Source organism: Python bivittatus, unplaced genomic scaffold (assembly GCF_059951505.1).
Source record: "Python bivittatus isolate LINGU-HERP-01145 unplaced genomic scaffold, Pbiv_v1 ctg000280_np1212, whole genome shotgun sequence".
Taxonomy (NCBI): Eukaryota; Metazoa; Chordata; class Lepidosauria; order Squamata; family Pythonidae; genus Python; species Python bivittatus.
This window is the reverse complement of record NW_028277066.1, coordinates 389,644-401,531: the sequence shown is the minus strand read 5'-3', so window position 1 is coordinate 401,531 and position 11,888 is coordinate 389,644.

The following is an 11,888-nucleotide window of genomic DNA, read 5'->3' as shown; positions in this document are numbered from 1 at the left end:
CCAAGGAACGCTCCATTCAAATCTTGCCTTTCCTTAAACTCCAGCTGCTTTGGTATGACATGCTTACCCACAGTGAGCTAAACCTTAGTTTATGGAATTGACCCAATTGTCTGACCTCAAGGACTAGGTTGGGGCATCCTCCGAGATCACAATGTGGTTGCCCGATTTGTTTTTTAATGTCTACTGGATGGTTTTAATCAAGGGACTCAACCTGGACTACCTTGCAGGGTAGTTCTTAGGACTACTGAAAAAAGGATGTGAAGTGTAATAGAGATGTTAAGGATCAATGTCCCCAGCTGACATGGCTAATGGGAGTCATAATTCCAACAGGTCCAGACTGAAGAAGACTGAATTAAGGGATGCCTGAATCATAGGAGAACATGCTATTTTTCTCCAGAAGTAGTCCAAATGTGTTGGGATTATCACTCCCAGAATTCCTTGGAATTCTATGAGAAATATTCCCAATTCATCCAAAGGACACCAGACTGGGGGAAATGGTAGAGGAATTTTTGCTGGGGAGAAAATCCTGCATTCCTGTATGCTATCAATAGCATGCTTGTAAATCTCAAAAATAGTGAATGCATTATTCGACGGTACGTTTACCAATATAACTAATTTCAAAGTCCAATATCTAATCATTTGGGGCAACATTTCTCCTCCCTATAATGGTTAAAAATAGATTCTGAAAACCAAGTTGAATTCCATTTAGAATATACCTCCCTAACGATAGAGACCCAGCGTACGCCACCCAGTTACATTTTCAATACTGTTCTTTTTACTTTTTTCTATTCGTTTAGTATAATAAAATTGCTTTTCCAAAGCCTGCATGCTAAACAACATCAAAGATAAAACCAAAGGATGCTTAGAAATGCAAGTCACTTTGGAACTGGAAAAGGGAGAGGTTTCTTTAGCAAAGAAGCATTACAATTAGGATTCCACGCTGGGAAAAATCCCATTTGCCGGACAACCAACACATAAATATTGAAAATCTCTCTTTCGGTCTCTCTCCCACACCCACCCACCCACATAGACGTGCACACATATAGACACACGGTATGTTTCCTGTAGCTACATAATACGGTACTGCAGAGAATGACTTGCAATTAGTGTCTGCTCCTGCCCATCTTCTGTCCTGATCTCCAAACCGTCTCTCCCCACGGCTGAACCCCAAGCAGAGAGAGATGGGGCTGGGGGGTGGGAGGGGAAGGGAAGGGAAGGCAGGGGTGCTCGGGATCCCATGCAAAAACCTTTCTTCTGCTTGCTAACCCCTTCCAGCAAAATCCTCTCCCCCACGCTGGCATTTTATCCAGAGCTTCCTTGCTAAGCTCCAGCAAATGTTCTTCTTTTGAGGGCCCGAAGACTCTGTGCACCCGCCTGGGGGCCCACGTGTCAGACGGAGCCCCCCCCCCCGTTGCTTGGCTAAATTGAATGTTGGAGGGGGGCTTTGTGATAATTCTTTCCAGCCGCTACGGGTTTTCCATTTTTTGTATGGGTTTCTATGCTTTTTAATACTGCGAGCTGTCCAGAGTCACATGCGTGAGATGGGTGGCCTTATAAATCCACTGAATAAATAAATTAAATAAATAAGCAGATGGAGTCTGGCCAGATCCTTTGCATTTGGGATCAACCCTCCGACAGATGGAAGGGAGCGATTGGGATCCATCGGATTATTTTGTTTTGATTTCCAAGGCTGGGAGATTCCCCTGTTCTTGCGTTCCTTGAATTCCTTGCCCTTCTGCAATCGGATGCGCGCTACAGATAAGTCCCTGCCCTGACCAGACTACAGTCCGAGTAAAGTGGGGAGCTCAGAGAGGAACTCCAACCAGAAAGGAAAAAGGGGTGGGTGGGAGAAAATGTTAATTATGTGCAGTTGATGGAATTTGAGATCTCGGGTAGCTTGGCTCACCCAGTGACATGACCATGGAAGTCCTGGTTAAAAATCAATGAATGAGGAGTGATTTGCCTCTCCCTCTGCCCCAGAGCAACATCATTCTCCTTCCAAGGCAGAGCAGGAAAGGGATGGGGTGGAGGAAGGGTGGGGGGTAGACAGAGGACCCTGATGCCCTGAGGGCTGCTTGGCCTCGGCAGCCTGCAGTTCAGCCTCGCTGGCAGCCCCGGCCAGGAATCAGGATCAGGCAAGCTGGTTACTCGCCCTCACAGTGCCCCAAAGGAGTGGATTGTTTTCCATGTGGGCAGGACTTGGGCCCAACGGGTGAGGCGTTTGGTTTTTTAAACAGCCTTCCTTGCACCGAGCTATGCTCTCTCTCAGTTTCCCTGGAATCAGTGGCTGTTTTTCTGTTTGGTACGAAGTAGGTGCCCTACTGGCAAGTAGGTGCCCTGTGGGCATGGATGGGCGAGGTGCCAAGCCTTCTTTTGTCTACACACACTTTTCCTGGACTACTGGGCAATCTGGATTCTCTGAAGCAGTGTTCCTCAACCTTGGGAACTTTAAGATGGGTGGACTTCAACTCCCAGAATTCCCCAGCCAGCCATGCTGGCTGGGGAATTCTGGGAGTTGAAGTCCACCCATCTTAAAGTTCCCAAGGTTGAGGAACACTGCTCTGAGGGTTTGCTGTGGACAGAGAGCCAGATTGTCCCAGTCTGGGCCTAATTCTAGCCCCGTTCCTACCAATTCTCGGGCAAAAGGGCACTGCTACTTTTGCCGGAGAATATCCAGCAAATATTCCTTGCATTCAAGCCTCGTCTGTCACCTCCTGTAGTCAAAATCCCCCAAACCTTTCAAGCTATGTTTCTAACAGAATAATACCTCTTACGCTTTTCCTGGGGAGCAAAAACCACCTCAGTAAATTAAATTATTATCTATTGGACGCCCTTTTGGGAAGCCCTAGATCTACCTTTGCAAACAAACAAACATTGCCAGATTTAGAGCAAGCATAAAGGATGGTTTAGAAACCAGGAAGAGGGGGAAACAAAGTTGGCTAGCTAGTTCAGCTCTTGGCACTAAGCCGTCATTTGTTTTAATCACCATTTGACCACCATTAGTCAAATAAGCCATAATGTGAGCAAAGCAGACTTTGAACCATAAATCGTAGTTTGAAAAGCACAATGGCTGGTTTTGTATAGCATGCTAAGCTATGGTTTGTTTAACCACAGTTCACTGTATAAACCATAATTGGCTGGGTACATACAATGTACAAAGGTGACATTGGGTAAATTATGTGATGGCTTAAATGCTTGTAAAAATGAGTGGGAGCAAAAGGTTTCTTCATGATTTCTTCACAGTACCCTGGCTGTGGATGATGGAACCCATCTGAACAGCACCAGGAATACTCATATCTACTGTATAGAGTCACCTGGATTGCGACGGGTGGCTCTAGATATTGCATAAATAAATAAATAAATAAATAAATAAAATATGTCCTTTTATCCAGCCATATTTTTATATGTAATTTTTATTAAAACTTTTTTAAAAGAAGATAAAAACGAATACAAACTAATACGAAGTAAAGAAGAAAAGAGAAAAAGAAAGAAAGCCAAGAGAAAGCAAAAAGGGGAAGAAAAGAAAAAAAGTTAGAGAAAAATAGAAAGGAAAGAAAAAAGATATAAAGCAGTGGCTTCTGATATTCTTCACAGCTGTTATACGTGCAATTATATTTTAAGCTCTCTCTCTCAAGTTACAACATGACCCTCTTCTTTCTATAATCTATCCTGTCTGATCATCAAAGCCATAAGTCACAAGTTAATTTTTTTCATTTTTACGCAAAAAGTCCATAAGGGGTTTCCAGTCACCAATAAATGTAGATGTTGTTTTTTCTCTAATCAAAGAAGTCAGTTTGTCCGTCTCACCAAGTTCTGTCCATTTCACCAACCGTTCCTCCATAGTGGGAAGTGCCAGATCTTTCCATCTCTATGCATATAATAATCTCGCCTCCATAATCCTATATTGAAATAATCTTCCATGCCTTTTTTGTAACTGTTCATCCATTAGTCCTAAAAGGAAAAGTTCTGGTTTCAGTTGAATATTAATTTTAAATTCCCCTTGATGGTTTTCCAATAGTTCCCAGTTCCCATTTATCTTTGTCTGCTGTTTCTCTTCTATCACATGCTTCTTGAGCTGAGATCCATAAAGGTGTTCTTGGGCACAACCTGGTTTTATATCTATTCCATATTCTCAATATGGCACATCTAATAAAATTATTTTTGAAATCCACATTCATTTTACCTTTATCGTACCATAAATCTCCATGCCATCCAAACCTCAGGTTGTGATCTTCTAGCTCTAAAAGTCTCTTGTTTCTCAGCCCCATCCATTCTTTCATCCCAACCAAACAACAAACAGCAAAATACAATTTCAAATCCGGTAAACACAATCTTTTATCCAGCCATATGTTTTTAAAGGATAAAAGGCCTTTTTCTTTTTCTTTTCTTTTGCAAAAAGTGTGTGTATGTTTTACAGTTCTTTGTGATAATAAACACAATGCTGTGATTTAGCGATGTTTGCGATCTGGAAATGTTTTTAGACTAAGGAAGAGAATGCTTAGACATGAGATGCTAGAAGGAAAAGTCAGGTTTAAAACCAGATGTGGAATGGCAAACATCCTGTCTACATGGATGGAAAGAACTAGCTGTTAGGTGCACCAGAAGGCAGGATAAAAATCGAATTAGTAAAATAAACTTGCAACGTCTGTAATCATCAGATGATGGCGAAGTCAGCTAATCTTAGCTGATCCCTCTCAATGCTATGCAGGCTGGACCTGGCTTCCCACAAGGAGATTCCAGGCTGGAATGGGGAGGAAACGATCAAATATAAATCCCAGAAAAATGGAGTGGTGAAACAGGACATTTCTTGGCCATGAAACTACAGGGATGTGCCGTGAAGGCAGTCTCGCTTTAGGTATTTGAATTCCAGTCACTTCATTTAGGCAGCCAAAGCTGGAAATCTATCTTGCCCCAAGTGGGCAGCAAATGTGGAGGAACCCCAAGAGTGCGGATAAATCAAATATAAATGAAATGAAATGAATGCATGCAGTGGACCCAAATAACTAGTAAGTAATGTACAAACTCAGTTACCAAGGGATAAAAGAGTGGAATGGAATAGCCTGGATAAAGGTCCACGTTCTGCTGGGCAGAATCTTGGCAGGACCCATCTGCCTTAGGGCTATCCACATGATCAAAAAAGTCAAAATGGCAGCCGCAACAGCTGCCATCTGTTGTGCAACATCTTGACCTTTTCAATATAACCTGAGGACACCTCTGTATTATCTTCTTTTAATATTAATTAATTAATTAATTAATTAATTAAACTTGTCCCCGCCCATCTCCCCCCAATGGGGGACTCTGGGCGGCTCACAACATATTAAAACAATAAATAGATATACAATTAAAATCTATAACAATACGCGTTTACAGAAATAATATTAATATTATATTAATACAGAAATAAAATTAATATTAATATTTATTTATCTTGATTGGAAATTGGGTGGTTTTACCACCCAACTATACTGGGTTTTACCACCATCTATCTATCTATCTATCTATCTATCTATCTATCTATCTATCTATCTATCTATCTACCTACCTACCTACCTACCTACCTACCTACCTACCTACCTACCTACCTACCAAACTTATACATAAATAAATAAAACAGCATTTTTGGGTTTTTCAGGAAAAAATTTTTTGGATATCTTTCTTCCTTCCTTCATTTCCTTTTTTTGCAGGTTAAAACGTTTGCATGGAGTTTTCAGAAGGTTGTCCAGGGAACTGGGGGCAAGCTGAATTTTGGAAGACATTTCATTTATTTTGATTGATTACTGAACTTATTTTATACCTCACCTGGAGGCATCCACAGGGTTGGAAAATGTTGTTGAAATGATGAGAGCAGTGTTGTGACAGTGCAATGCCAGCTCCCACCCTTTTGTCCATGCATGCAAAATCACAACGAATGTCTAACAAAACTTGCACGCAATGGCGCAACGCTATTCTTGCTGTGCATCCCCTTGAGGATGCTATGACACCCTTCCGTTTTTCCAGTACTCAAAACAGTTTACAACAATCCTAAAAAAAATGTGGAGTACAGAAGAAGACAAAATCAATCCAATTAAAATAGGCACGGGAAGGAATTCCAGCTACCAGCATTAGCTGGAAAGCAACTGGACTTAAGATGCTTGAGTAGAAATCGAGAGATGGTGAGTTCTAGTCCTGCCTGAGACATGAAAGCCAATTGGGTGACTTTGGGCCAGTCCCTCCCTCTGAGCCCAACCCACCTCACAGGGTTGTTGTGGGAAAAATGGGAGACAGGGGCATTGTGTCCACCACCTTGAGTTGAACAAATTAAAAGTGGGACCTAAAGCTAATAAAGAAACAACCAGACTTCTCCCTGGACCCAAATCTGTGGCAACTTGTGGAAAGTAAGTCAGGCATGAGATGCTCTGTTCGTGCTCAGAAATAGTTTTTCTTGCATCAGATGCATTGATTATATACCATTCGATCTACTTCTGTGCCCATCCAAGGTATTGCTCACCTAGATGTAATTTAAAACACCTTTCTGAGTTTGAGGAAAACGCCTCGAGCATTTTCCATCCTGTTTCTTCAAAAAGGAGCATGGCTGAAGGTGGACAAGGCCAGCCCTTTGAGGTAGGCCAGCTCAAGAAACAGACACCCCAAGGATTCCAGGAATGCCCTGTATTTTGGGGTAGAAGAACCGAATCTTGAAAACTTGTGAGTTTCTCTCTGTCCCATCTTACACTAAACAAAATCAAGATGGGGTTACATTGAGTTTCTTTCTCACTCGTTCTTCTTTCTCAGGGCCAGGAAATCTCTTCTTGAAGGCTCATTCATTCCTCCTCCATTCCCAAGGCCAGGCCGGCGTTCTTTCTCAGACAGGGATCGCAGGGCACGACTAGAGGCAGTGTGGTGTAGTGGTTAAAGTGCTGGATAAGGAATGAAGAATCCCAGGTTCAGGTTCCCTTCCTAGACAGTTCCTGTCTCTTAGCCCAGCCTACCTTACAGGACTGTTGTTGAGAAAGCTTGCAGGAGGGAGGACTAAGTATGCTCCCTTAAGCTCCAAAAGGAAAAGCGCAATATAAATCTAGCCGATACATGAATAAATAAATAAATAAATAAGGCTCATGTCCGCACGACACATTAGGCTAAAGCTTAGTAGGCTGCTGGTGGCCCAGTATTGTGCAGATCCAGTTGTTTAATTCTATAAACCATGATTAAGCAAACTGTGGTCTACCTTCAGTCCTCGCAACAGATCTGGGGCTGACTGTACAAGGAATAAGGGCCAACTGGCCACAACGATTGATTTCCAACAGCAAGGAAAAGGAATCGTCCTGCATTGGAGTTTTTTTTATTTTGCTGATTGCTCAATTCTCAGTTTTCTTGGCTTGGAAAATATGGCAGAGTTTGCACAGCCTAATTGTCCAGGTCAGTAAAAAGATTCAGCCCTTGCATTTGATGAATATGCTCAGTGGGTTAGTTTCAAGCTCGGTTCAAGTTCTCGCTTGCTCGCTTACTGTTATAATGATACCCCGTGTTAAGTTTTTTTAATCTTCTTTCCTGAAGAAGGAAATCCTAAAGATTTTTGTCGCTCTTCTGCAATAGCACTTTTTAAAAGCTTCTTTTCTTCTTCTCGAGAGTGTATTATTATTTTTGGCTCCTGTTTTTCTTTTCTGTTCTTAATTAAAAAGCGATAAAAATGGATTAAAAAAATGTTCTTCTCGCTTGGCGGTTCCACGCACACCCAGCCGGACAACCTGGTTAGTTGGTGGTTTTGTCGTCCGCAAATCCAGAAAGTTATTGTTCTTATTGTTATTCTTATATGTTAGTTTTATATTCTGCTCTTCCGTCACCGCCAAGGGTGGACCTGCAGAAGTCTCTCCAGGGCCAGTCCAGCCATGAACCACTACCCTGATCAAGCATGATGTGCAAAACCAGAGTATGAATTTAAACTTTTTTGACATATTTTTGTTAGACCGTCCAATGCATCGCTGAAATGTAGGCTTGTGGACTTGCCCCGGTTTTTTGCACTTGCCTCGGATTAGTGCATTTTGGAGAGTTTTGTTTTTCTTCAGAACTCCACTCATCAGAAGCAAAAGTGCAACGGGGTCTGGCTGCAGATGTTGCGCAAAACAAGAAAATCTGGCGTTTACCGTGCTGAGTCAGCCCTTCTGGTGTCGTTACTTTATGATTCAAATTCAATATCGGCCTGTCCTTGTGGAAATCAGACTCAGATCTTAGAGCTTGGTGATGTTTTGAACCATTCTCCTCTGTTATTTTTTCCGTTTCCTAAGAGCAGCCTGAATCCTGAAGAATGTGACTTCTCCCAACTTTACTGCCCGCTCGTTGATTTTGGACAGGAACACCCCCAAAGCAAAATGCCGAGCAACCAATTCCTTCTGTGGGTCATTTGGGGGGGGCAGGTGGGGGGGCAGCTAGAGCAAATGGGCAGAGGCTTTCTGACAAGAGAGTCTGTCCCTGGGAATTTACTGGGCCCCCTTTTTACATGGGGTCAAGGCGGGGAGCTGTGGACGATGATGCTCAGAAGGCTATGGATTAAGAAATTCTTGGCAGGAATCAAGAGTAGGTGCGTTCTTCTTTTCCAAAAGCCCAAGGGCTTTCCAAGAATTTGCTCAGTCACTCCTAAGAGTGCTGGGAAGAGAAGCCCGACCATCAGAAGGGAACCAGGGAGCAAACGTGACAGAGCATTTTATGCCTCTTAAAGGCACAGGCACTCTGCGCAAGATCCAGCCGGCTGGTTGAAGCTCTGTAGCAGGCGGGTGCTGAGCGCTCCGGGCTCAGGGGAAGCCAGAGGTTGCCAGTTGGTCTCAGCACATCTGGAACTTCCTCCATGAATATCAGAAGACCGAATGCTGGCGTGCGCTTCGACCTCCTTGACGGCAGCGGAGAAATGCTGGAGGATGAGATATGCTCCAACCTCTTGGCAAGACGATGGGGAAGGAAAGAGAAATCAATGTGCCTTTGAAAAAGGTTAGCTATGAATTGTCTAATAAATCTGGTGGCTTTCAGTTCTATCACCCACAGCCCTCTTCATCATTCATAATTATATGAAGTCCAATATATATATATTGATAATATTTTAGGATCTTCAAAGGGATGTCAGAGGAAAAGATCACATCCTCCAGGGAAGCCTCAGAAAGGTTGGGAATAAATCCAAAAAGCGTTCATGGCAACTCCGTGCCAACTGTGGCTGTTCTGAAAAAGTGAAGGAGGAACTGATTTGGGGTTGTGCGAACCCATCCTCATGACCTGGGCCTAAAGCACCAAGCCTTGGGGCACACAATTAAGACAAAGATGCATTTGTCCAGAGGGGTCCGCAGGGAGGGGTCGAAAAAGTCAAGCGGGGGCCACCACCATGCGATGTGATGCACGTCAGGCTTCAATTACACCGTTCCAGCAGTCATTTTGATTTTTTTGACCCTCCTGTGATTCATCTCTGCTCCCGCCCCAGGAGAAGAAAAGCTGCAGCCAGCGACGTTTTGACGGCACGCAGGAGCGCCCGGTGCAGGATTTCTTCTGCTCCTGCCTCCCTTCGGCCCTGCAACCCCCCCCCCCCCTTTTCACAGGGCTGGTGTCTGTCCTGGCGACCGGCCTCCGATGGATCAGCCTCTCAAGGTCACATTCAGAGGTTCCAGTGGCGCCCACGAGGCGTGGCCTCTGCATTGCTCTCCATCTCTCCATCCGAGCTTCTGCTGAATCAGGAAACTGGAAGGTAAAAATATCTGTCCTCCGGGTAGACAGATCCTGGAGCTGCTGTTGTCTGCCTGAAACAGTTCGGGGGAGTTCCAACTTTGGGACCGAAACTTTTTCTGATAATTCCTAGCCAGCATGACCAAAGCCCAAAGCTGCCAAAGTTTGGAAAAGTCTGGGTCACCGTCCCCCTAAACCGATGGCCTGCGTTGAGACTAGACACTTTGTAAAGTCTTTTTCAAGTGGAGCTTGACCCCGCGGATTTCATTCACACATCCACGTGGTCTTCCGGGCAGCAATGTGGAAGGGATTTGTCGTTGTCCTCTTCTGGATGTTCCTAGTCTAGTTTACAGGGGGATTTCCTCGTGGTCTTCTGTCCAGGTATGAACTGAGTTCAATCTGGTTCTGGCTCTGAGCCACATATCTCCCAGTTTCTTAGTAGCTTTTGGGAGCTGTGGACCCATCACAGCTGGAAGGAGAAAGCAGCCTTGGGTCAATGGCTGATTTCATGAGGGTTAATTTTAGACTATAATGCAGTGTTTCTCAACCTTGGCAACTTAAAGATGTGTGGACTTCAACTCCCAGAATTCCCCAGCCAGCCAGAATTCTGGGAGTTGAAGTCCACGCATCTTAATGTTGAAAGGTTGAGAAACACTGGGCTAATGAATCTCAATACAGCTCATACTATAATTTTAAGGTGTCTGGACTTCAACTCCCAGAATTCCCCAGCCAGCATGCTGGCTGGGGAATTCTGGGAGTTGAAGTCCACACATCTTCAAGCCGCCAAGCTTGAGAAACACTGCTGTAACGTATCTGTTCCTGGATGACTTGGATGTCAAAAGAAGCCATCGGGTGATTTCCTTAGCCTGTTGTCCAAACCCTCACAATGTGGCGTATAAATCAACAGCGGCGCTCGCATGTTGTGCAAACCTCAGCAGCTGTGCATTACTCAACCAACTGTGGTTAACTTAACCACAATCTTTGAACCCCTGGCAAGAGATGTGGACTCCCAACAGATTAACCGGAGATTTCCAGAGGTGTGAACCAGATCTCTGGAAATTTAGAAGCATTCCTGGCAGTTAGCTGAGGGTCAGGCGCCAATCCATTGTTTGACTGACCGGATTCACACATTGCATTACCTCCTGAATCGTTTCACAAGCCCCAGTTAGCTGGATTTGCAGAACATGCTAAGCCAGACATGCCTGCTTCATGATTAGGGAGGTCAGGACTGCCCCCTCCATGTGAAATTTGGGGTGGGCGGCGGGGCTAGGAAACAATTCTGAATATAAACTCCATCTTTATGGAAGGTCTCGCCTGCCGAAATTCAGGTGGCCCTGAAAATCTTTAGAAGGCTGGTCAAAAAGTTCCACGTGGACTTGGCAAAATGCAAATAAAACAACCGATTAAGCTACGATTTACAAGCCGCGATGGCTGAGTTCGCACAAGACCTTGAACCCAAGACACCGTATGGTGGCTTGGCATGAGCCCAGCCCCTGGGAAACTCCCCTCTGCAGCGCAAGCTTACTCAGGAGTAAGGCTGTCTTTGCGAGGTGGGAGTTTTGCTGGAGAAACTCTGCTTTCCTCCCAACCGGCATTGGAGACGGGCTGCGTGTTCGGTCCCCCCCCCGCCCCCCCCGTTATAAGCCCTGTGTGATTTTTCTGGAACTCTCCTTCCAACCTGGCTCTCTTGGCGCCTCGTTCCTTAGCCAGAAACACTTTTGACTGGTTTACGACGTTGCTGTAGAGAACCACAGAGATGACCTTGGAAAAACGATGCAAAGGCAGCTGACAAAACAGGAACGACTCCAAAAAAGAGGAAGGAGTTACAAAGAAACTCAACGTGACCCAGCCTGACTCTCTTCGGCACTGTTTCTCAACCTTGGGAACTTTAAGATGCGTGGACTTCAACTCCCAGAATTCCCCAGCCAGCAAAGCTGGGGAATTCTGGGAGTTGAAGTCCACGCATCTTAAGGTTCCCAAGGTTGAGAAACACTGGGCTAATGAATCTCAGTACAGCTCATACTATAATTTTAAGGTGTCATACTATAATTTAAGGTGTCTGGACTTCACCACCTGGGGAATTCTGGGAGTTGCCTGGGGAATTCTGGGAGTTGAAGTCCACGCATCTTAAGGTTCCCAAGGTTGAGAAACACTGGGCTAATGAATCTCGGTACAGCTCATACTATAATTTTAAGGTGTCATACTATAAT